This window comes from Solanum stenotomum, chromosome 7 (genome assembly GCF_019186545.1).
Source record: "Solanum stenotomum isolate F172 chromosome 7, ASM1918654v1, whole genome shotgun sequence".
Lineage (NCBI taxonomy): Eukaryota > Viridiplantae > Streptophyta > Magnoliopsida > Solanales > Solanaceae > Solanum > Solanum stenotomum.
The window spans coordinates 44,433,216-44,458,596 of NC_064288.1; the positions used below are offsets into that span (position 1 = coordinate 44,433,216).

A 25,381-nucleotide genomic window follows, 5' to 3' on the forward strand; every position below is an offset into this window, starting at 1 on the left:
GCTTTGAAAAATGATTGATCGAGAGATTATATTTGGAAAAAGTTTGTTTAAATTATTTAGTTAATTACTTATTAATTAAATAAATAAAATAAAATGGCCAAAACATTCTAATAGCTAAAACATCACGACCCGACTCAGATCCGCGCGACCCATTTTATTTATAACACTTTCCCGTTTTATTTAAATTTTCCGCCGTTGGATATGACTGTTCTGAAAGGTTGTTACTTTCAAGAACAACCATGACCATTTGAAAGGTTGCAAACTTTCATGAATGATCGTGTGGTTTCTGAAAGGTTGCAACCTATCGGAACCAGTGCTTCTTGGCAATAAATACCTGTGAATTTTCAGACTTTTTCACGTACGAAATTTTTTACTTCTTCTACAAAAATTTTATTCGTATACTTTACTACCGTTGAGTGGCCCGCTGGCATCAGAGTTTTGGGTATCAATACACTAGTGATTAAGATCGTTCTATCTTGGGAGGATATATTCCAATTCAAACTTCGGATACTAGAGGGGAATAATTTCCTTAAGGGGACACTGTGCATTCAGTGAGCTCAATTTTCTTTTTATTTTATTTGATACAGATTCTAATATGTTTTACAGTTTTCAGTTTTTGTTAATTAATTTATGTTCTTGATTGGGAGATTTAAACTTTGGAAATTTACTGTTTCTGCAAAGTTTTTGTTATCACCAGTATTGTTTAGAATACAGACTACATAACACTCTCCTCTCCTCGACTAGCTGAACTCATCCTCAAAACACACGATCATATCTTCTCCAGCCACCCAAAAATGATCGCAACTCAATACCTCTCATTCGGTTGCCTCGACATCATTTTTCCCCTTACTACCCTTACTTGCTCCAAAGTTGTGTCCCAATTCGACTGTCATGGTCGAATTCCAAATTGATCGATCGTGTCCAAATTCGAGTGTCAGGGTTAGGGTAAGGTCATAGGCTTGGTCTCGAAGTTGAATTTTGGATCAATCATCGAGTTTCAGTGTTGAATATCGTATTGAGAGTCAAGGTCAGCTCTAGGTCAAGTGTGGGGTTCATGTGTAGATTGTGAATCGATCGATGGAGTTGAGCGACATGATTAGATTCTACTTCAAAATTTGAATCTTGTAGGCGACTCCCAATTTGAAAGTTGGATCCCGAATAGGGAATTGGAGTCAGGTCTCGATTTGGAAGTCGAGGTGGGGTGTCGTGGTCAGGATCGAGTGTCGTGGTCAAATCTCAGTTTGAAAGTCGAGTCTATGATCAGATATCAGGGTAAGATTCCAATTTGAAAGTCGAGTTCAAGGTTGAATGTTGGGATTGTGTATCGGGTTGGAAGTCGAGTCCCAAGTCACGAGTCGTGGTCGGGGATTGATGTAATACACTAAAAAATTCCAAGTTAAGACCTGAATCATTCTTTAATACATTACAACTTTACTCTTAAAAATCTGAATCGTTCGTCGTAAGTATATGAGCTTGAACTAGTTGATGTCCTACTTTATCATTTGTCTTAAGGTCATTTAACAAGTGTATCAAGGGTATCGAAAGTGATGTAGGGTTATAAGGGACCTCAAACACCAAGTCAAGTTGAAAGCATTCTATATGCTAAGTTCTCGCATGAGTTTATATAAATCTCAACTTTGAACGATCATATCTCTCAGCATGGAATGAATTAGGTGGCCTATGACCTATCAAGATAAAGGTCTATGAGTCTTCTTTCCAACACCACCAAGTTCCCTCATTTCAAGATCGAATAAAATGTTATGGTCATTTTAGTGGAACATATTTGGGCTTGGAAATTTGGCGAGAACACTGGCGATTTGGTGACTCGCCAAATGGGTTGAAGAATCGTAAAATTAGCCAATTGAAATGTCCTGAAAACCTCAAATATCTTATGTTTTGGCGTTCTAAAGCCCCATTTGGCGAACTGTTGAATATTTCGGTGTGGCGACCTCCAGATCACCGATTTGGCCAACGAGATTCATTAAAAGATCATTTTCTTTTATTTTTATGGTCTTCTTACGTTCCTTGGAGGGTATTCTTCTCCTTTTACCCTCAATTAACTTCCCTAAGTCCATCTTATAACTAATTTCATCATTATACGTATAGAAACTCTCAAAATCTCTAATTCTACTTTTCCAAAGGTCAAGAACACCAAGAAAAGCATTTCTCCAATTTCTCAAGATCTAAAGGCTCCAAGGTCAAGATTCTCTTCAAGATATCTAAGGTTTTCAATTCAAGACTCTTCTCGACACTTCATCTTTCAAGATTTTCTTCAAGTTTCCCCAAGAACATTGTTCTTTCAGGTATGTAAGACTAATCATAGTGTTGGACTAAGTTCGTTCTCACACCCTACATCTTAATTCAGATAGTAGAAAGTTCAATCTAGGGTTGTGCCCTTAGTTTTTTGAAATTCTCGATATGAGTTATGTTCTAGTTCTGTATTAGAAATTCTTATATTATGAGATTGCAATATTATATGCATTGACATCCTTTAGTTGTTGTTCATGCCTATATTTCACATGAAACCTAATTGATGAGATTTTTATTGAAAGCTTTTATGCATTGATTTCGGAATGTTAAAATGAGTTCAAGAGTCTTTTAAAGTATCTTTTGAGAAAATTTTAAGGGAATACAAATGGTTCCAAAAGTATTATTTTCACATTGAGAAAATAACTATTATTTTTAAGAAGAGCATATACAATTTTCAAAAGCATTTCAACCAGATAAAGAGAAGTTTAATTACCCTTAAAGAAAGTATTATTTTTCACATTGAAAAGAGAGTACTATTTTCAAAAAATTATAAAGAATTTTCAAAGTATTTCAGACAAATTCAATACAACATCAACCTTCAGTTATCTCTTAAAGAGGCCTTTAGAGAACGTTAATTGTCTTAACTCAGAAAGTATTTATACTTGAGCGTTCAATTATTATTGTGGGAGTAGTATTGAGCATCGATATGGGGGAGAGTTTAGACAACTCACAACCCCTATAAACCATATAGCTAGCATGGATAGGATTGCACCGACTTTCGGGTGACTCCTTCGTGCCTTTGAACAGACCTTTTATATGGATTCCATGAGTTGAGTTTGTTCTATACCCCAACAAGGTATAAGACAGTTCTGGTAACGTGGGTGAGACATTGTATCATCACGAGGCTCATAGTGATAGTTGTCGGTTAGAGAAACTTCTAAGTAAAGTAAAGTGTGTGTGTGTGTGTGCTTATATATATATATATATATATATATATATATATATATATATATATATTCTAGTTCAACATTTACTATAATTGCACTCTTATAGTAAAAATATTAAATGATTTTCATCATGATTTACATTATTCTTCAGTTGAGTTACTTTCAGTCTCTCATTTCAGTTATTTGTTTTATTCAACCTTTTTTCATACTCATATATTTAATGTACTGATGTCATTCTACCTGCATCATTTGATGATGCAACTTCATGTACCTAGGATCATCAACATGAGTTATGTTTGAGATCACATCACCCGATCATCAGTTTTTGGTGAAACCTCCTTGCTTTCAAAGGACTTCAATTCTTATAATTTGTTAGTAGTAGAGTTTGGAGGTGTCACGGGTCTTATCCAGATACCTATTTTAATACAATACATGTTTCATAGACAGACAATCTTGTATAGTCCTTCGGTATTAGTTTCAGATGTTTTATTTTAAACTTTAGGTTTCATACTCAGTGTTCTCAGATGGTTTAGTATTAGTTTCAGATGTTTTATTTTAAACTTTATATTACATACTCAGTGTTCTCAGATAATTTTGAGATTCAGTAAACTGTTTTAAATGATTATTCCATTTTTATGCTTGTGTATGTTTGGGTTAATCTTCCTCTTAGTAGTCTGCCAAGACAAGGATTCACTTGGGGACCAACAATAATTCTTGAATACCAGCCACGTCCAGAGTGTAGGCTCGAGTCGTCTTAGTTGAGTTTTGTATCGGATGTTGGGGTCAGGTGTCAAGGTTGGATCACGATTCAAAAGTCGTTTCCAAGGTCGGATGTCGAATGTCGAGGTTGAATCTCGGATTCGAAGTTGAATCTCAGGTCGGGAGTCATGTTGGTTCCAGGGTGGGGAGTTGTAGTCGAGTTGTCCCAAATCGAGGTCGGATATTGAGGTGAGATGCTGGGTCAAGTCCTGAGTCGAGTGTCGGGATGGGGTCCCAAATTAGTCATCGAGGTCTAATGTCACTGTCAAGAGTCGATGGTTAGGTCCCGAGTCAAGAGTTGGGGGTCGGGTCTCATGTTGAATGTCAAGGTCGGGTGTCATGGTTGAATCTCGATTCATATGTCAACTCTAGGGTTGAATGTCGGGGTCAGATCGATGGTTGATGTCGTATCCCGATTTTAGTGTTGGGGTCGGGTCCCCGTTCAATGTCCGATCTTTGGTCGGAAGTCGAGATCATGTCTTGGGTTAGATCTCAAGGTTGGATTTTTGTTTGGTTTTCGGGGTTGTGTCCTAGTTTGGGTGTCGGGGTCGATTGATTATCGGGGTTGATTTTTGAGTCATGAACTTTTTTCCTAAAAAAATATTTTCTACCCTCTAGCCAACTATAATAAATATTTTTGAAAAATGTTTTTCATTCACCAATCAAATGCTAGAAAATATTCTTTAGTCACATACCTTACATAAGAAAATAAGTTAGAAATCAACTTGTTTTAAAAAAAAAACATTTTCTACGGAAGCTTTTTCCTTCTTACCAAACACACTAATATCATATTCTTGGAAATCGCCTAGAAATGTACAATATATTGTCAGGTGTTGACTCTGTCTTATTCTTGCAACGACTTGTCAATAATGCATATGCACTCTCAGCATACGTCCAATATAAATAGACTAGAATTTGCACATAAATTAAAGTATCATTCTCATAACCTTCTTTTATATATAAAAAAAATTATAGGTAAGATTAGTTTGAATATTCTAAATTATATTTACGCACCTAAAGAAAGAATAACATATGGAAGAAGTTAATAACCAAACAATTGTGACTGGTCCACAATTCTGTTCTCCTCAGCCTCTTCAACTATTCATAAAGAAGAAAGTTTACTTCTTTGGTGGGCATGGATATGAAATTAAAGATGATTATGATAATTTTGTCTTCACTATTGAAAAGGTTTTGGAGTTCTTTCGTAGCAAGTTGCTCATCTTTGATGCTGCTCATGTACCAATTTTCACTCTAAAAAGCAAGGTAATATAATTAAATTTTGTTCTAATTATATATGTTCCTCTTTTCTAAAACATGCATCAACTAGTATTGTAAAAATGATAAGTTTATCCAGTTATGAATTTGACCTTAAAATAATTGTTACAAGTAAACTAATATAAGGTAGGCAAGTATAATATCACAAACTTTAATGAAAGTTAGTGTTGTAAAACAAAATCTGGAGGGATATTAATTTGAAAATGTATTATTGCCTAAATTACTTCTTTCATTTAAAAATAAGTATTGTTTTAGCTCATTTCATGTCAATTAAAAAAATAAGTACAAAATTTATCAAGTCATTCTTATTATAGGATAATTTTTTTAATTATTTTTGCTAAAACGATACTTATTTTAAAATGGAAGGGGCATATAATGAGAAGTCATATGAAATTATAGAGTACTAATTGTCTTTAAAAATATAACGTGTTGATGAAACTTATTTTAAGCATAATTTTACGTGGAATAGCGTATGGGAATGTTTTAAGGGAGATAGCACTGATGAAAATGACCTCATATTTAGTGTCAAGAATTCTTCACTGTTTCAATTCACCAGAAACTTGGACATTTTCTTAGCCAATAATATATCAGAACAAGTTTGTGATTTTAGAATGAAGACTAGCTACATGGAGTCAAATTGTTGTATTTTTGCTGGACAATCATCCAATCTAATTGCTTAGGTAAAAACTAAGTTGCGCTAACTTTTCACTTTCAATGTCGTATCAGTGTTGAATTCTTCAAAAATACACTATTTTTGGCGAATATAATACGCAGTCCTTGATATTTTTGAAGAGTCTGAGTAACATAGGGTAAAACCATTTCCTTTTTTTTTGTATTTTGCTAGAAAGGAAAATAATAGAGACCTACACAAAAAAAGGGGGAGTTTTTGTGTAAGGGTTGTCTCTACCATAAGGTCACTAAAGCAGTTGTTTGAGGCTCAAATTGTTTTAGGGCCACAACTATCATGTATTGATAAATAGAATTTTTTGGGTAGAAAATATAATAATAATTGCTTACTTTATTTTATGTGGGGGTCGTTCTAATAATTGAGAAATGAAATAGTGTTTTAGTTAATTATAAATTTCTTATGTGGCTATTTATTTTGTTGACTTATTTATATCTTGACGATTATCATGAACCACATTATTATTCTTACATTTATCTTTTTTTTATTCCCCTTTCTATTTTGATTCTCTCATTATTGAATATTCTAAAATTTATTTACATCTGAGTGATTATCATAAGCATTCTAAACTATTTTAATATGATTATATCAACTTATCAAATTCAACAACTATTTCAATATCATTATTTAAACCTTTTAAATTTTTGAGCCAATTTTTAATATTCTAACTTTTTATTATATTTCATAAGGTCTACGTATATTCAACCTTCTCGAGACTTCACAAGTAGGATAACATTGAATATGTTATAGGTTTTCAATTTATATATGACAAATATTGACAACTAAAATATAAGACCTCTTTATGAAGTTTGACTTTAGACTCCCAAATTTATCGAGCAAGTCAACGGTTCGTAACATAAACTCATGCACTCCAGGCATATGATAATTAAACCAAGCATTTTATATGTATATATAGAGGAATTAAAGTTGATAGCATATGCAACTTCTCATAAGATTCATAATTCTAAATCACTAGATACTAGATATAGAACGTTATACTTCATCTTTTAATACTGTATTGAGACAATTCTCCTTTTCATTTTGTTTCAGTGTATATAAATTAACTTTTTTGAATTTTAAACTTTTTATTTTAGCTTATCTAATGATATGCTTTTATATTTATAAAATATCATCACACGTTTAGAAATAAAAAACTTATATTGGTAAATATATATTCACCAATTTTTTCTGTCATAAATTTTGTGTCCGATCAAATATTGCTATAATCTATTCGATTTCGGAATTGCAGATGGATACGAAGTATAGAGCAGGATGTGTATTCCTAGGAAGAGATAAATACTTGGTGAAAGTGAATCCAAACGTGGATCATGTCTTCATAGTTTCACTTATAGTTGTCCTCGAAGAGATGGCCAGCTCAGGAAAACGTAGAACTCTTTTCTGAACACACGACTAATGGGATATCTAGCATTTCTTTTCTTTTGTTAATTGTTTAACCTTTTTTTTGTATATTGATATGAATATTTTGTGTTGTTTGCTTCTTGACATGGGTTGTAACCTTATTTGTTACATTAAGTTAAACAATCACACGTGCTACACATTTAGGGTGTTTTCGGTATAAAGAAAAATATTTTTCTGAAAAATAAGTGGATTTCTTACTTATATTCTAGTGTTCGGTTAGTAAGAAAAAAATATTGTTTTAAGGTATAATTTAGGAAATATTATGACCGCAATCCTAGACCAAGTCCCAAACCAAAAGCAGGACTCGATCCCTGACCTAACACCGACCTGAGAGACAACCCAGACCTAAGAACTGACCCCAACGATGACCTGAGACTCAAGATCATAACCCAAGAGCGAGCTTGAGATCCCAACCTCCAGACCCAAGATCACACCCCAACCCTAATCCCCGACCTCGAGATCAACCCAAACTATGAGATCGACTCCTGTCAAGACTTGACCATGAATTTATAGACTCAAGACCTGACCTGACCTAAAATCTGAACCCGAACATAAAACCCATACATGATCTTGACCTCGATACCCCAATCCCGATCCATCACCCCCTATATCGAGACTTGATTACAACCTAAGACCCAACCAAAGATCGATCCCAAGATCCTGACCCCGAGACTCTTGACCCAAACCCAACTCAACACCTAACTGTGACCCGACCCTGAGACCTGACCTCGACCTTGATACTAAGACTCGACCTTGACCCTAACTAAACCTTGATCATGTCTCAAGACATGACCCTAATCTTGACCTCAAGATCAGTCTAACACCTTAAGACCCAAGCTTGAGACCTTATCTTGAGACCTGGCCCTAACCCGAGACTTTATTGTGACTTGAGATTTAACCCAAAGATTGATCCCAAGATCTCATCCCCAAGACTTGAGCCCCAATCCAAACTTAACGGCTTACTCATGAGCCAACCTTGAGGCCTGACCCCGACTCTTAAATCGAGACCTAACCTCGATACTAAGACTCAACCCTAACCTTGACCAGCCATTGATTATGTCTCAAGACATGACCCTAATCTAACCTCAAGATTAGTCTAAGATCTTGAGACCCAACCTCGAGACCTTATCTTGGGACTTGACCCTAACTCAAAACTCGAACCCAACCCCAACCTCAAGACTTGAAATGACCCTAAAGCCCAACCTCATGACTCGACCCCAACCCCGACTTAGTAGCTATCTGTTCGTTTTCAAAAAGGAGTATGATTCTTTGGTTTGGTGCTTTTCCTCTATTCCATCAATTATTTGCCTTTATAATTTGTGTTTGGTGGGAGAAATTGGGAATTTTGGCTTGAGATATAAAAACCATATTTCTTTGATTTTAAAGATCGATTTGGACTCAGTTTTTTATGAGATTTTTGAATTTGAGACCTATGGTCTATGGGTAAGCTAATTTTGTGACTGAACTACAATTTTGACCTTTTGGATTTGGGATAAAATATATCATATGAGTATCTAAAGACATATATGCTCGTATGTGTAACACATCGCTATTTGAAAGAGCTAGAATTAGAAAGAACCATTTTCTGAAAGTATGAAAATCTGAAATTTGGCAAAATTATGTTAAGTGTGAGTTTTGCGTAAACTTCAAACGACCATAACTTTCAGTACATGAAGGCTTAGGTGGAAAATAAGATATCAAATGAAAGGTCTTAAAATCCTCTTTCCAACGCCACCGAGTTTGCTAATTTTCAAGCTTGTATGAGGGAGATATGCCCATTTGAAGTTGGGTTGTCTAGATAAGAAAAGTTACCCAGATTTAAAAGAGGGTATTTTGGTCTTTTCATTACCCAATTAAGTTATTTCATTTTTGGTAATTAAGTAGGGTCCAAACTGAAATGGGTTCAGTTTGCGCACTCAAAAATTTCACGCTAGGGTTTTAGAGAAAAGAACTCAAGAGGAGAAAGGAGAAGAAGAGGTCAAGATTCGTCAAGTTCTTGAGATTTTGGTGGCGGATTTCGCCAAGGGTTGATCCCTAAGAGGTTTGTGAGTACACATAGCATTGGGTTCATTCACCCACGTGCCAAACATGTTTTTTTCAGTGTGAATTCATCCTAAAAAGATTGAAAGTTTGATGTTCTTGATGTGTGTTCTTGAATTTGCTTTCGTTCTTGAATTGGGCTGAAATTGATGAGTTACTTGAGATAATTATGTCGATTATTAGAGTTGTTGAGTTAGGTTCTTGTGTACATGTTTTGGGTATCTGAATCTAAAGAGAAATTGAGTAAAAGGATCGAATTTAATTGAATTAAGATCAGAAAACTAGTTGAAAAATTCGCCGGGGTCAACTGGGGAGAGGCTGGCACAGCGCACCCCAGATGTGCCACAAAGGCCGGGGAGGCGCACCAGAAGTGCGCTCAAAACCAGTCTCTGAACTTTTGGGCTGGCGCCCCGCGCTAGCAGTGCGCCTGGGACGCTGCCCCTACCCATTTTTCATCGTTTTGCCCGTTTGAGTCCTTTGAAAGTGTACTAACACTTCCTATTGATTCTAACTATTGTGAATGACTTCTAAACATCTAGAAATCATCCTTAAACATGAATCATAACCTTGAATCCATAAATTCAAATTCAAGGAAAGTTAAGAGCCAAGTCTAGAGTATTCTTAGAGTCATTTCAAAAGTCTTTTACAAATATTTTTAAACTTGTTTTAAGACTTGAGCATTGAGTTGAGTAAGAGTAAGAGCAAAGTTCTTTTTATTTAAAAGATTATATGGGAACTAAATATTCCAAAAACAGTAAATGTTTTAACATTTAAGCAAGAGATGAAACATCGATTTTCAAGAGAGCCTTTGAGCTAGTTTTTGAGTAATTATCTCAAATCATAGAAAGAGTCATGTTTTTAAATATATGATCTAAGTATGTTTTGGGAGTAGTATTGAGCACCGATATGGGGACGAGTTCATAATAACTCAAGTCTCCATAAACCATGTAGCCAACATGAGTAGAAAAGGTCATACTTTTTGATGATTCCTTAATGCTTTTTAGCATAAACTAGTGGATCCACTTAGTTAAGGTGTTCTATATTCCGGCAAGTTATATGACAGTTCTGGCAACGTGGACGAGACGTTGTATCATCACATAGCTCATAGTGATGGTTGTCGGTCTCAAATAGAGTTTATTTTTGTATTCTTCTATACAACTGAGATATTATGGTATTTTCAATATTTTGAGATGTTATCTATTGTTTTAAATGCTTTATATAAACGATATCTCTACTGTTGTTTATTTATCCATATGAGTTGAGTATCAATGAGTTGAGTAAGGCTGAGGTAAGTGTTTCTTTCAAATTTTAGTTCAAGCTTATGTCATGTTTAGTTTTCCCCTCGCATGCTCGTACATTCAATGTATTGATGCCATTGGCGTGAATCTTTTATGATGCAAATATAGGTAACCAGGATCAACATACAACGTTTCGTTGATCCAGTTGAGCATTTTAGAGTCATTTGGTGAGCCTCTTTGCTTTCCGGAGGATCCCTTTTCATTGCTTTGGTTATTTAAGTTGTTAGGATGATCAGGTGTCTTGTCTTGACATCCCTCATAAGTATTAAAGGCTTCATAGACAGTTAGATATTACTAGTTCATTAGTCATATTCATTTCAGTTGTTTTGATTATAAGTCTTGAGTTACCTTTTTGGCCAGTTGATTGTTTTCCTTTATACATTCTAAGTTTGATTTATAAAGTTATCGCTTGAGTTGTCTTAAATGTTGAGTAAAATCTTACACTGAGTAGTAAGCTCGGCCACGGGTTCGCTTGGGGCCAGCAATGATTATCGAGTGCTAGCCATGTCCAGGATGTAGGCTCGGGGCATGACAATATGCATTGCATAATTCAACAGATTGTGATCATTCAAAGTCTTTGAGGAAAGGTGAGGTCATTATTTGATCATTTGACTTTGAATTTAAGACAAGTTGAGACTTTGTAGACTCTTTTGAAGTATTTGTGTTGATAATTAATTAATAAATGGGAAATGGGCAATATGGGTTATCGTATAAGTGAGTTGATAAGCATTTATGGGTGTACCAATATCATGATACGAGTAAAAGATGAAATTTTAATCGACTCTCTGATTGATTTATAATATCAGTATGTGTTGGGAACTTATTAATTGATCTTTATAGCTTATGTATGAGTTAATGAATTGTTTGAGACTCATCACTTCTTATTATTCATATACTTAAGGTAATCAATTGATTGTAAAGATATTTATATCTGTGCAGATCATATGTTTCTATTTTCATTCAATTGCATAATACATATTTCATATCTCTTCATTTTCATTTTCAATTACATTTACAGTTACATTTCCATTATATTATGGTTTACTTTGTCGTACACCTGCAACAAATTGAATTATGTTAGATGACTTTAAAATTCTATTTTATCTTATTGAGATGTTGAACATATTATTTGGATTCTTAGAAGAATCAGGATGGCATTTGTGGATTAATTCTTATGACCTAATATAAGAAATTGTTTGTTTAGCTGTTGATTTCTGAAAATTTATTGATTAAGTAGATTTATTTTATTTTGTTATCGATGGTCTAATCATAAAAACTTGGTGAAATGGTCATTAACCAACTGATCAACAATGTTGTGGAGTACATGTGTTTTTGTACTCACTCTACACTTGTTGCACTTTAATGTGCCGGTTGGTTGCAAGCACAAGTAGGATACAATGGATGATATGAGATGTCATTTGAAGCTTTTGGGTGAGTTGCTAGTCGATTTATAACACCAAACTCTGACTCTGCTTCTTTGATTCTTGTTTTCTTCTTTTTCTAGATTGATGGTGTCAATCTCTCTCGTTGTATTTACTTCTAAATAGGTACTCTTGGGCCATATCACTATATTTTTGTGGTATTTTGAATTTATCTTTCGCATGTATGATGTGTTTGAGGCATTCTTTATGTTTTTATGAGAAAATACATAATTACTTCATTGAATTTATACCTTTTTTTAAATACCTAAAGTTTGCAGGAGTCCAATTACCCCACGAAATCATTTACATCCATAATAAGTATATCATTTTAACACCATCTATGTTCTCAGACATTCGCGTGCCTCCCACTCCCCAATTTATTTTTTATTAATTATTTTTTTAATCTCATTTATATTACATTACTTTTTCTTTTGACTTTATTCATCTTAGTTTACCTTTTCAATTACCCCTATGGATTGGCCTATAAATCTGAGACTTTTGACTCCGGTGCTTGGCCGAAATTGATAGTTATTCTCATCGACAACGAATTTTTCATTGATAAAACAAAAGACCATCATATCAATGTTCAACCATTTGTGCTTCTCACTATTTTCTCCTATCATTTTTATGCGCTAATGTGAATGTCTTTCCCTCCTTCTTCTTTTTTCAAGATTATGCACTTTATATTTTTTTTCCTTTTCATATTGACACATTTCCCATTGTAGATAATCAAGCAACACCCCTTCTTGATATGTGATTTTTCTTTAGAAAAAATTGAAAGCTTCATTTTAGTGGAGTTTCAATCTCATCATTAGTACATTGATTTTGAATTTGATAATGATATGATTTTAGAAATGGTGAGGGTTAAAGTTTATTAAATGATAAAATAAAATAAAATAAAATAGTAATGACTTCATTGGAGATTGATCTACGTCGGCAAGTAAGATGAAAGGGGTCTCCCAATGGGTGAGGAGCAAATTAAGGGGATGAAATTGGGGAAGGAGAACAAAAAAGGAGAGAGAAAGAGAATTGAAAAAAGAAGAAGAGTAAAGTTCAAAAACATGCACTATTCAAATTTAGAGTATCACGTGATATTTTTACATTGGTTTGAAGTTGTATAAATACCCCTTCACGCACCTACATTTTGTGATAATACGGATATTGTGAAAATGGATCAAAAGGGTGTATTTATTGTGGATTTAAATTGTTTCCTAGGATAATAGGACACTCACAAACTTAAAATGTCTATTTCAAAAAAGGTATAAGTTTGATGGGGTAGTTATATATTTTTTTATTTGAACCTTATTCTTTTCTTCTCTTTTTTTAGTTTTCTCTTTTTCTCTCCTCTTTTATTCTTCTTCCCCAATTTAATCTTGTTAAATTGCTCCTCACCCACCGGGAGACCCCTTTCATCTTGCTTGCTGTCGCGGATCAATCTCCAATGAAGCCATTACTATTTTATTTTATCATTTAATAAACTCTAACCCTCATCATTTCTAGAATCATATCATCATCAGATTCAAAATCACTATACTAGTGATCGAATTGAAACTCCATTAAAATGGAGCTTTATAGTTCTTCTTAACCAAAAAAGATAGATAATAATTTCAATTTTTTCTTAAAAAAAAACACAGAAAGAAAAATCACATATCAAGAAGGGGCGTTTTATTTACTATCTACAATGTGAAATGTGTCAATTACGTAATAATGAAAAGAAAACAAAAACATAATGTCACGCCCTGAGGCTACCCCCTTGACATAACACGGGACCTAGGATCACGATTGACCCCAAGCTAACCTTGAGTCTGGCATATCATAAGCATACTGATAATAACTAAGTAAAACATGAACAAATGCGGAAGCTAAATCAATAAATATTTGATGTGGGGACGAAACCCAACTAGTATGAATGTAAAGATACTAAGATTTTAGTGATAACTAAAACAACTCAAGTTGAATCTACTACTATGTCTGAAAAGCCTCTAACTGAGTTGAGTTGCTGGGACATCCTCCAGTTAACTCTAACAAAAGTGAAAACTGAAAGCAAAGACTAAAATTAAAGCATGTCGTTGTCCTCAAAATATGATGACTCACCATTGAAGTTGTTGGATGCGGATCGAGAATCGATCTAAGCGTGAGCTGCATGCTAAGTACCCGAATCTACATCATAAAAGGATGTAGTGCAGGGTATGCGTCAGTACTTGGAATGTATTGAGCATGCATGATACATATATTAAGCTGAATAAAGTATAGAATTTGAGCAACAATATAGACTGGATAATTATATAAGCTGAACAATGTATAACCGAGCAATGATATAATCTAAAACAAGATATAGATATGTACTGAAGCATAATTGAAAAGAACTAAACTGAATGCAATGACCAAGAGCTAATCATGAAGATAACATGCTGAACTATAAATTGATATGAATGTTGAAAACCTGGTCAAATGCATTAAGAGCATGACTATGGGAGCTACTATTCACTAACATAAACCACGTGAGCTAAACGTGAAGCCCGATGTATACTACCTATCGAGAGAATCCAATATACCTTCCCAAGGGTATAAGGCATGAATGGAGTGATCACTAAATCTGATGCCCAATAGAGTGGACTTATAATCCTACAGGGGCACGTAGTTCTGGGACTATGAGGGTACGCTGAACCCTAGCCCAACTCGGTTCTAATCTACTTCTAACTGAATATGTATATGACTGAAATGTAACTGAAACACTAAATAGCTCAAAATACTGACATGCAAATCTGAGAATACAACATTTATATATTGATAATGTGACATTCAAAATGTGGAGCATGATTATTTGTTTAACTGACCTAGCAACTGTAATTCATGAATTAAGAGAATTTACACAAACTAGTGTTCTGAGTTTCATACAAGGAATTAAACAATGTTCCCAAGAAAACATGATATTTCGATTAAAGATTCTACAACAGCTAAATCACAACGAATCTCCAAGATCTTAGAAACCTTAGGTCTAAATTAGATAAGTAGAATCAAGAAGCTGACTGAATTCTAGGGACCTAGTGGATGAAAGGAACCCACTAGTGAAATCCCACATACCTGGTGACAAAATTCAAGGAGAAATCTTTCAGCTGAAACTTGAAGAACACCTCTACTTGTTCTTGGGAAACTGACGTCTCTTTCTTCTCTTTTTTGCTTTAAGTTTTGATGAATGAGTGTTCTGGGTAGTATTGACTAAAATATTAGGCTTAAACTAAGTAAAACGACGTAGTTTAGGTGTTAAATAACGTAGTTTAAATGTCCAACACAGGGAAAAATACCAAAATAACTCTGACTTAAAGATGGCAAGGGCCACCCATAAGGTCCATTGATGGACCGTTATAGAGACCACGACCCGTCAAGTGGGTCGTGGTTCTTGTCCAGTGCGTCTGTTTCTTGGTACTCTCATCCACGGTCCACATCACGAGCCGTGTGAAGGACCACGGGCCATGAAGGTCATCATGGTTCTTCCCTTGGGGCTGGGGTCTGTTGGGTCAGGTCGACGGACCAACCCACTACTCGTCGATGGGATCACGGCCTGTGGAGGGCTCCGTGGTTCCACACTTGACCCCTAGTGGCTCTGTCTCACTTCTACAAGCCATTCCATGACTCGTGTGGGGATCCACGACCTGTGGGGGGTCCGTAGTCCACCACGTTGGCTGGGTGTGAACCACGAGTAGTTCGACGGACCGTGGTTCCTTTCATGGTCTGTGAACCTCTTTATGGTTCACCAAATTTCCTGTTGTTCAGTCTGTTAAGTTTCTGAGGTGTTACAATATCTCTCTCTTGGGAAACTTCGTCCTCGAATGAAGTTTATACAAGCTTAGTTTGGGGGAAGGGGATGAAATCCTTACTAGCTTACTTCTAAAAACTGATATCTAACTGAATTGAGTTCAAAGAACATGAAAATATGTTGAAATACAAGAATAACTAAGGGAACAAGCTACTAAGACTGAATTTTTGCAAGAGTAAACTAAGAGACTAGAGAGGAACTATTACCTCAAACTGAAATGAAATCGAAAGGAAAGAGGTGATGGTACTTGGCCATCAAAATCTGTGATGTCTCTCTTCATGTCGTTCCACCAAAATACTTCTCGTAGATCACAATACATCGTAGTGGAACCTGGATGAATGGAATATCTTCTGTAATAATCTGCTTCCTCAACTCAACCACATTAGGAACTCATAAGCGACCCTGGTAACAACGCACACCATCTCCCCCTAGGGAGAAAACCTTAACTTTCTGCTGATGAACTGGACATTTCAACATAAGTAATATAGGATCACTATCTTGTTGTTCCTTAATCTACGCTATTAATGAAGATTCTGACCCATTTCAAACTATCACACCCTCTTCTGATGTGTCCGTAAGGCAAACTCCTAAGCGAGCAAGCCGGTGAACATTTTTGGCTAGCTCTTTCTTTTCTTCCTCAACATGTGCTACACTACTCATAGACAGTCTGTTGAGAGCATCAGGCACTACATTGGCCTTACCAGGATGGTAAAGCATATTTATGTCATAGTCCTTGAGGAACTCAATCCATTTCCTTTGACGAAGATTCAATTTTTTCTGGGTGAACACATACTGGAGGCTCTTATAATCTATGAACACATCAACATGAACACCATACAAGTAGTGTCTCCAAATCTTTAGAGAAAATACTACGGCTGCAAGTTCGAGGTTATAAGTCAGGTAGTTCTTCTCATGGACCTTAAGCTGTCTAAAGTATAATCTATGACCTTACCTCACTACATCAACACACAACCTAAGCCGACCCTGGATGCATCACAATAAATCACATAACCATCTGAACCATCTGGTAGAGTCAAGACATGAGTTATAGTCAACCTAGTCTTTAATTCTGAGAAGTTTCTCTCACATTCATCTGACCACTGAAATTTGACCTTCTTCTGAGTCAACTTGGTCAATGGGGAAGCTATGGATGAAAATCCTTCAACAAATCTCATAATATAACCGAGCAAACCCAAGAAACTTGTGATATCTATTGGAGAGCTGGGTCTGTGTAACGACCCGGAAAACTAGTAAGTGAAACTAAAGCCTAACGAGTTTGTTTTTGAGTTGTTGTGGGGTTTGAAGATGTAAAATGTCTTCCTGAGCTTAGGTTGAGGAGTTTAGGGGTTAAATATCAAGGTACGACCCCCCAAGGACCAACCAAGGGTCCTTGAGGGGGACCCTAAATTCTAACCCTCAAAGCTGCCAAAATACCAAAACCTGTCAAAAATAATATGACCTATGGATGGGACCTACGCCCCATAGGTCCATCCACGCCCCGTGGAACCCATCCGTAACCAATATGACATGTTCCAGTACCAAACCACGAAGTGCCAGTACGGCTCATGGACCCACACAAGGTCCGTGGGTGAGGTTTCGTAGGTTACCACTGTTTTACTGTCAAGATTCGGCCAAGTGGAGGGAGAACTTAGTAAATTCCTTTTAAGGCTTAATGATTAATTAAAGTATTTTAAGGCTTTTAAAGGTATTAGAACTCCTTTCTCAATTCATTATTCCAAAGCCCTCAAATTAGAAATCTCTCATCCTCAAATATTCTCTCTCTAGAAAACCACCATTGGAGAAGAAGGATTCAAGCTTTCAAGCTCAAGATCTCACCTTCCTCACTCAATTTTCATGGAGTTTATTCCCACAATGTGTAACAGCCCGTATTATGCATATGTTTATTTTATTCTTGTGATACTTGACATAGCCTTATAGTATAGGTGAGGGACCATGTTTCTTATATGATTAGCGCTGGTTTAAACTAGCTCGAAAGATGATGTGATGCCTTGCACATTGCAACATGTGTATTGCAAGTTATAACTCCAACGAAAGTATTTAAACTTGAGACGAAAAGGTGGTAATTGAGCTTAAAGTTGAAAGTTAAGTGCTAAGTTAAAGAAAAAGAGATTAATAATTAGAGAATGGAATAAAATAGGTGAGCTGCTTGCTTGACTTAACTAAGCTAGTAGGTGACAAGTAGGTGCATCACCTACTTGAGCTATATGGATCTAGTTAAAAAGGCCAAGGTTTATGAATCAGATTTGGGCCTATGCTAATGGACTCACTTGAGGCCCAAACTATGTTAAATAAAACAAAATGAAATTAAAGCCCAACAACCAAATCAGCCAAGGACCAATATATTTAAGCCCAAGTGAAAGCTAGTAGGTGTATCACCTAGTTTGACCTTTTGAGCTGCTTGATATACATAAGCAGGTGCATCACCTACTTGACTAATTAGTGGCTGAAAATGAAGCTTTCTAGTGGATATTCATAAAGGTGAAGAAAGCTTAATATAAAGATATATTGGCTGCTATTCTCACTCATTTTAACACACATTATTGAGGATTAGCTCCAACTCTTTCTCTCTCTTTTATCTTAAGGATTAAACAACAGCCTTAAAGTTCTTCTATGGTTCTTGAAGAAACCCTCATCTCTGCAAGACAAGGTAAGTGAAAACACTTATGGATTTAGCTTAATTCTCCCATGGATGATTAGGAAAACATGTTATTCATGCTCAAGTATAGGTATAAAGGCATAATATTTCCAGAAGCTACTACTCACTTCCTTGGTTATTAAGATACTTTTCTCTTCTTCTTTGGTTTAAGTGTGAAGGAAAGTTGAAGTTCTAGAAGAATTCAAGTTATAAGGAGAAGTTGCAGAAATTGAGGTAAGGTGACTGCTCCATTTTCTTCCTCCTTATGTATGAGTTTGAGTGAGGAATTATGGGTGTGCTATCATAAAGAACTCAAGAGGGTGGTGAGTTCAATAATTTGTTGTATGATAAAGAATACTTGAGGCTGTTTTATGTGTATTGTTGTTGGTGCAGTTTGGGTAATCTTGGAAAAGGATATATAATGTATCTATTGGGCAGATAAGGAGGGTGTGGTGATACACATTATTTTAAGGGCTGTATGGGCTCATTATTCGTCAAAGTTAGCTACTGTTTTACGAGGCTCACGGTGTGATAACTGCTAATTTAAATTTATCATGACTTATATTGTAGATTAAAACCTGAAAGGGGAGGCTAAATCGTGATAGTTGTATTGATCAGAAGATAAGGTATGTAAGGCTATTCGATTCAATATTCTTCAACATGAAATTTGATACTTGAGATTAATATCAATAAGTGAATTTCCTAAGTTCTATTCCTAGTAAAGGAAACATAGTGGCAGCATATGATCTCCAAATAGCTAACAATATTTTCCCCCTCTCCTTAGTGTATAGAATTACTTCATTATATGTTTAGTACTTTATACTTGTGTAATTATCCTCCTATGTGCTGGTAAAGAAATGGTATTTGCAAAAGCAAGTTTGGTGAATCCTCCTCTTAGTCAGTTGAAGTCAATTGTGTCATTTAAGCTCACAAGTAATGCATTGATGTTACATAGCTCCTTATGTCATTGTTACTGCCTTGAAGTATTATCTTTATGTCTTTTACTACTTGTCCATAGTTCCAAATATCAAAAATGATTATGACCACCAAAACAACAATCTCAAAGTTTAAAGAATCTAAGAAAAGAAATCTGTATAATTAAGGGTGGCAGCTCAGGGGCGAAATCCTAGCATGGGCCGATCCCGATTGGTATAGAAAGGTGGCAGCTCATGGGCGTAATCCTAGCATGAGCCGATCCCAATTTATGTAATTATGAGGACCGCATCCCAGGGGTTAAAATGCCTAGCATGGGTCATCCTCTTCTACCACTGATCTGCTAGTCATTCGTATCACATGTCTTATAGAGATCATAACACAAAGAAAGGTAAAGACAAGAATGTAACATACATGATCCCACAAGAGTTAACAAAAGTGTTCTTCTGTTCTAATTTATGCACACATATATTGATACTTGGTTTCATTCGAACTCTTATTTTATATATGTTATTGCCTTACATATTCGGTACATTTTCTCGCACTGACGTCCCTTACAGAGGACGCTGCATTTCATGCTGCAGGCACATGTACTTAGCTAGTAGACCTCCTCGGTAGGAGCACACGACACTCAGCTACTTTTGGTGAGTTCCAGATTGATTCGAAGCTTTATTGAGTCTTTGGTAGATTCATTTTTGGGTATTGTATCGTAGTTAAGAGTAAGGAGGGGTCTGTACCGACCTACTCTAAGGTTTTCTATCTTTTAGAGGCTTTGTAGACTTATGTTTATGGTTCAGTTGCGTCTTAACAAGTTGTGGCCTCAACTACCAAGTTTTGTATATAAGTTTTGGGTCTACTTATGATGGTCTGTATTGCTGCATCCTATGTGAACTTGTCACAAGATTGTCATAGTTATATGCATAGTAAGCACAAGTTACATGTTGGTTCTCTCAGGCCTAAAGGGTATCGGGTGCATGTCCGTCTTAATGGGATTTGGGACGTGACACAATGTATGGTAGTTTTCGTCCTTGGTTAAGTTTCATTCAAGGAGCCCCTTCAAAAGATGATCTCAAGTTTTAAAAATCCCCCCAAAAGCTAGGGTTTTCAATCTATGCATGGGTTCAATTCCAAAACGTTTTCAAAGGTTTATGTATATGATGAATTATGAATGGATTGTTGAATTAATTATGAATTACGGTGAATTTCTCCTATGAACCCATGGTTTCCCCCCAAATCCTAATTTGTGAATTGTGATTGGGAATTGATTGATCATGAAAGTATGTTGAATTGTTTATGTCTATATTGAATTAGTTATTGAATTAGTTATTGAATCATGTTAATTCCCTTATCTAATGTAGTATTCTAGATGTTTGGGTTGAGATTGATTCATAGCCTTGAAAGGCAATTTCATGAAGGATTTATGTATGATTATGATGTGAAGTATATGCATGTGGTTCCAATGAAAGTATTATGATCATGTTTAGAATGTAATTTTGTTATTATTGAAAGTATATTTCTCAATTTGACACTCATGAATGATTATGATGGAATGTGAAAGGATTCTTCAATGTAATGTTATATCTTGAATTGGTAGGCTTAGGCATCCTCTTCTTGTATAAATGAAAGTAATGTGATTGTGGTATCTTGAATTGGTAGTCTTAGGCATCCTCCTCTTGTGTATTGAATGTGTATTGATTTAATTGGAATCGGTAGACCTAATGTCGGTAGCCCTTTCATAAATAAATGATGAAGTATTCTAGGCTATGTATTGAACCGGTAGACCTAATGGTGGTGGCCCTTCATGATGAGTCTAGAAACTAATGTGATGATAAACCTTGAATCGGTAGACCTAATGGTGGTGGCCCTTTCTTCTGTGAAATAATGAACCTTGAATTGGTAGACCTAATGGTGTTAACCTTTCTTGAGGATTCAATGAGCTATCCATGTAATGTACCTTGATTCGGTAGACCTAATGGTGGTGGTACTTTCATATGTAATGTACATTGGATCGGTAGACCTAATGGTGGTGGCCCTTTCATGTGTAATGTACATTGGATCGGTAGACCTAATGTTGGTGGCCTTCTCTCAAGTACAATATTGTTAATGTGAATAAACTACTCTATGTGAATGTATGCTACGCACCGAGTAGTTATGGTAAGATGGAAACTATCCCAACTTAGGTTAGAGTTCTAATGAACATTTTCCAATCCCATAACTATGTGCCCACATATGATATTAGCTAGTGGATCCACCTAAGCTAAAATGTACCTAGTTCTACCTTAGGCAAGTATGACACCTTTGTTTGGTGTGGGGTCATATGACACCGGATTCCATGGTTTGCTCCCATGGTCTATGTTAGTTAATGTTTATTCCCATCATGTGAGATGTGCACAATGGTTACTCAAGAGGTTCTATGAAATGTGGGTGGTAGTATGGGATGCCATTCATACATTGCACGAGTAGGCTTTGAGGGGGCCATAGTGAGTTCTCTAATGTCTTAATGACTAATGAATGAATGTGCTCTTAATGAAGCTAATGAAGAATGTTGACTTATATGCTGAAATGATATGATGCATGCTTTACTTGGATTATATTATAAGTTACTTTCCTTGTCATGACGTATGAAATGTTTATGTTCCTTATGTATGAGTATTGTCTAAAGATGAAAATGAAGAATGGTAAGTTCACTTTTGGTGGCCTTAATGTGGTACTTAGTGTGGATGGTGGTATGGGACGCTATATATACATTGCACAAAGTATAGCTTGGGGTTACTTAAGGTGAATGTTTTAATGTGATGAAATGGCTTTTATGTTCATTATGTTCTAAAGTGATGAAATGGTGTGTATGTTGATTATACTTTATGCCTCTTATACTTATGTTCATAAAGTTTTATCAAAACTGGCATATGCATGGTTTTCAACCAAATTGTTCGTTTTGAGCATGGTTTTTGCATGACTATCATACTTAGTACATTAAATGTGCTAACCCATATTTCTTCTATTTTCTACAAAGTGTAGGTTTCGGCATTTGAGTTGATTCTCTCTAGTTGTAGCTTGGATTGAGTTCTTCCAAGGCTTGTGGTATGTCCTCATGGATCCGAGGACAAGTATTTTTGATGTTTCATGTCTAGACTCTTTTTAGACTTCTATTGTAAAGGGTCGTGACCCTACTTTTGATTCAAAGATTGATTTTAGATGGCCATGTGAGACTACTAGACTTCCGTTGTTTGAAATGATGTTTTTCTATTGTATGGATTTAAAGAAAAGTTTTAATTTCGTACCATTTTCCTTATCTCGAATGTTATGAATGTTATGGGGCTCTACAGAGTCTTGTACGCCATATCGCGTCTGGGGTATAGGCTTGGATCGTGATAGTCTGGGCAGTGTTTTACGACCTCAATTTTCTGAGAATCCACTCGGATCCCTTCGCTAGATACCACATGACCAAGGAAAGCGATAGACTGTAACCAAAATTCACATTTGCTGAACTTAGCGAATAGCTGGCAATCTTCGAGAGTTTGCATAACAACTCTCATATGAGTCGCAAGCTCCTCCTCCGAGAATAAATGAGGATATCATCACTAAATACAATAACAAACAAGTCCAAATAATGTTTGAACACCCTGTTCATTAAGTTCATGAAAGCTGCAAGAGAATTTGTTAGTCCAAAAGACATAACTACAAATTCATAATGACCATACCGAGTCCTAAAGGTTGTCTTCAAAATGTCACTTTATCTGACTCTAAGCTGATGATAGGCGGATCTGAGGTCTATCTTAGAAAAGAAACTAGCACCCTGAAGTTGGTCGAACAAGTCATCAATTCTGGGGATGAGATACTTGCTCTTGAATGTGACTTTGTTCAACAGACGATAGTCAATGCACATTCTGATAGAACCGTCTTTCTTTTTCACGAACAATACTGGAGCACCCCATGGAGAGATATTGGGTGTGATAAAGCCTTATCTAGAAGGTCTTTCAACTGGTCTTTCAATTCCTTAAGCTCGTCTAAAGCCATTCTTTAAGGAGGAATCGAAATAGGTTGGGTATCTAAAAGGAGATCTATTCCGAAGTCGATTTCCCTTTCGGAAGGAACTCCGAAAAGATCTTCTGGGAACACTTCTGGAAACTCATTTACTACTGGGACTGACTCAATAGTTGGAGTTTTGGAGTTTGACTCCTTAACCCGAATAAGATGATATATATACCTTTTAGAGATCATCTTCTTGGCCTTAAGGTAAGAGATAAATCGACCTGTAGGCACTAAGCTACTACCTTTTCATTCTAAGACTGGCTCGTTTGGGAACTGAAATCAAACGATCCTAGTTCTACAATCAACTGGGGCAAAACAGGAATGTAACCAATCCATGTCTAGAATGATATCAAAATCTACCATTTCTAACTCTACAAGGTCTGCTGAAGTGACTTTCTGGAAAACTATGACGTGGCAATTTTTGTATATCCGTTTAGCTATAACTGGGTCACAACCTTGGGTAGAGACTGAGAAGGGTTCTGAGAGAGGTTCTAGACTGACACCAAAGTTTACTGCTATGAAGGGAGTTACAAAATACAGCATAGCCCCTGGATCTAACAACGCATAAACATCTAAATGAAAGACTCGTAATGTACCAGTGACCACATCAGGAGAATCTTCCTGGTCCTGGCGAGCTTGGAGAGCATACAACCTGTTATGGCGCTGACCGCCACCTGTACAAGATGAAACACCCTGTTGAGTTGGGCTACTTGTTGGCGCTGCAGACTGAGCCCTATTATTGTTACCTCATTGCCCCTACCTGGAATAAGGGCAATCCTTCAACCTATGGCCAGACTGACCACACCCAAAACACCCTTGCCTGCCTGCAAAACACTTGCTCGTTTGGTTTTTACCACACTCTGGACAAGTTGGGAAAGTCATGTTACCTGAAGTACTCCCCTGAGACATAGAGCCTGATGCCCTACATTTCTGATCCTATCGAAACCTGGGAGATAGAGCACTAGCTAATGAAGGTGTTGGGGCTGTAGATTTCTGCTGAAACTGTGAGTGATTTCCATCGCCTGACTTATGTTGAAAGTATTCATAGTTTCCTGTTCTAGCCTATTTATTGTCCTTAGCCATTTCCCTAAGCTTATCTCCCTCAACTTGCTGAGCGTGAGTCATTAGCCTGGAGATGTCCATATCCCCTAAAGCATAGCATTCCTACACTCAGTCTTCACCATATCGAAAATCCCAAATAAAAACTTGCTCATTTGTGCCCTCGGATTGGCAACCATGTGTGGAGCATACCTGTAGAGTTGAGTGAACTTTAGTCTGTATTCTTGGACTGACATTGTACCCAACCTCAAGTTCATAAACTCCTGAGCTTTAGCCTCCCTCAACTCTCTCGAGAAGAACCTGTCCATAAAAGCTCCAGTAAAACAAGTAAAAGATGAACTAATACGGAAGCTAAATCAATAAATATCTAATGTATGGACAAAACCCAACTAGTCTGAATGAAGGATACTAAGATTTTAGTGATAACTGAAACAACTCAAGCTGAATCTTCTACTATGTCTAAAAAGCCTCTAACTGAGTTGAGTTGTTGGACATGCCCCCCAGCTAACTTTAACAAAAGTGAAAACTGAAAGCAAAGACAAAAATGAAAACATGTTTGTTGTCCTCGGAATATGAGGACTCACCACTGAAGTTGCTGGATGTGGATCGAGAATCGATCTAAGCGTGATCTGGATGATGAGTACCTGAACCTACATCATAAAAGGATGTAGCGCAAGATATGCGTCAGTACTTGGAATGTACTGAGCATGCATGATACAAATATTAAGTTAAATAAAGGGGAAAATGCATAAGTACCCCCGCAGCCTATGCCCAAAATCCCTGAGACACA

The 25,381-nt window shown here is 36.2% G+C and overlaps 1 protein-coding gene and 1 pseudogene across 1 annotated transcript in view; one reads left to right on the forward strand and one right to left on the reverse strand.

The window, feature by feature from the left end:
* Window positions 1-25,381, reverse strand: part of LOC125871211 (CASP-like protein 4B1) — a 120,995-nt gene that overhangs the window by 46,656 nt on the left and 48,958 nt on the right. The window lies entirely within an intron of this gene.
* On the forward strand, window positions 4,989-7,318 carry LOC125869935 (protein LURP-one-related 10-like; annotated as a pseudogene).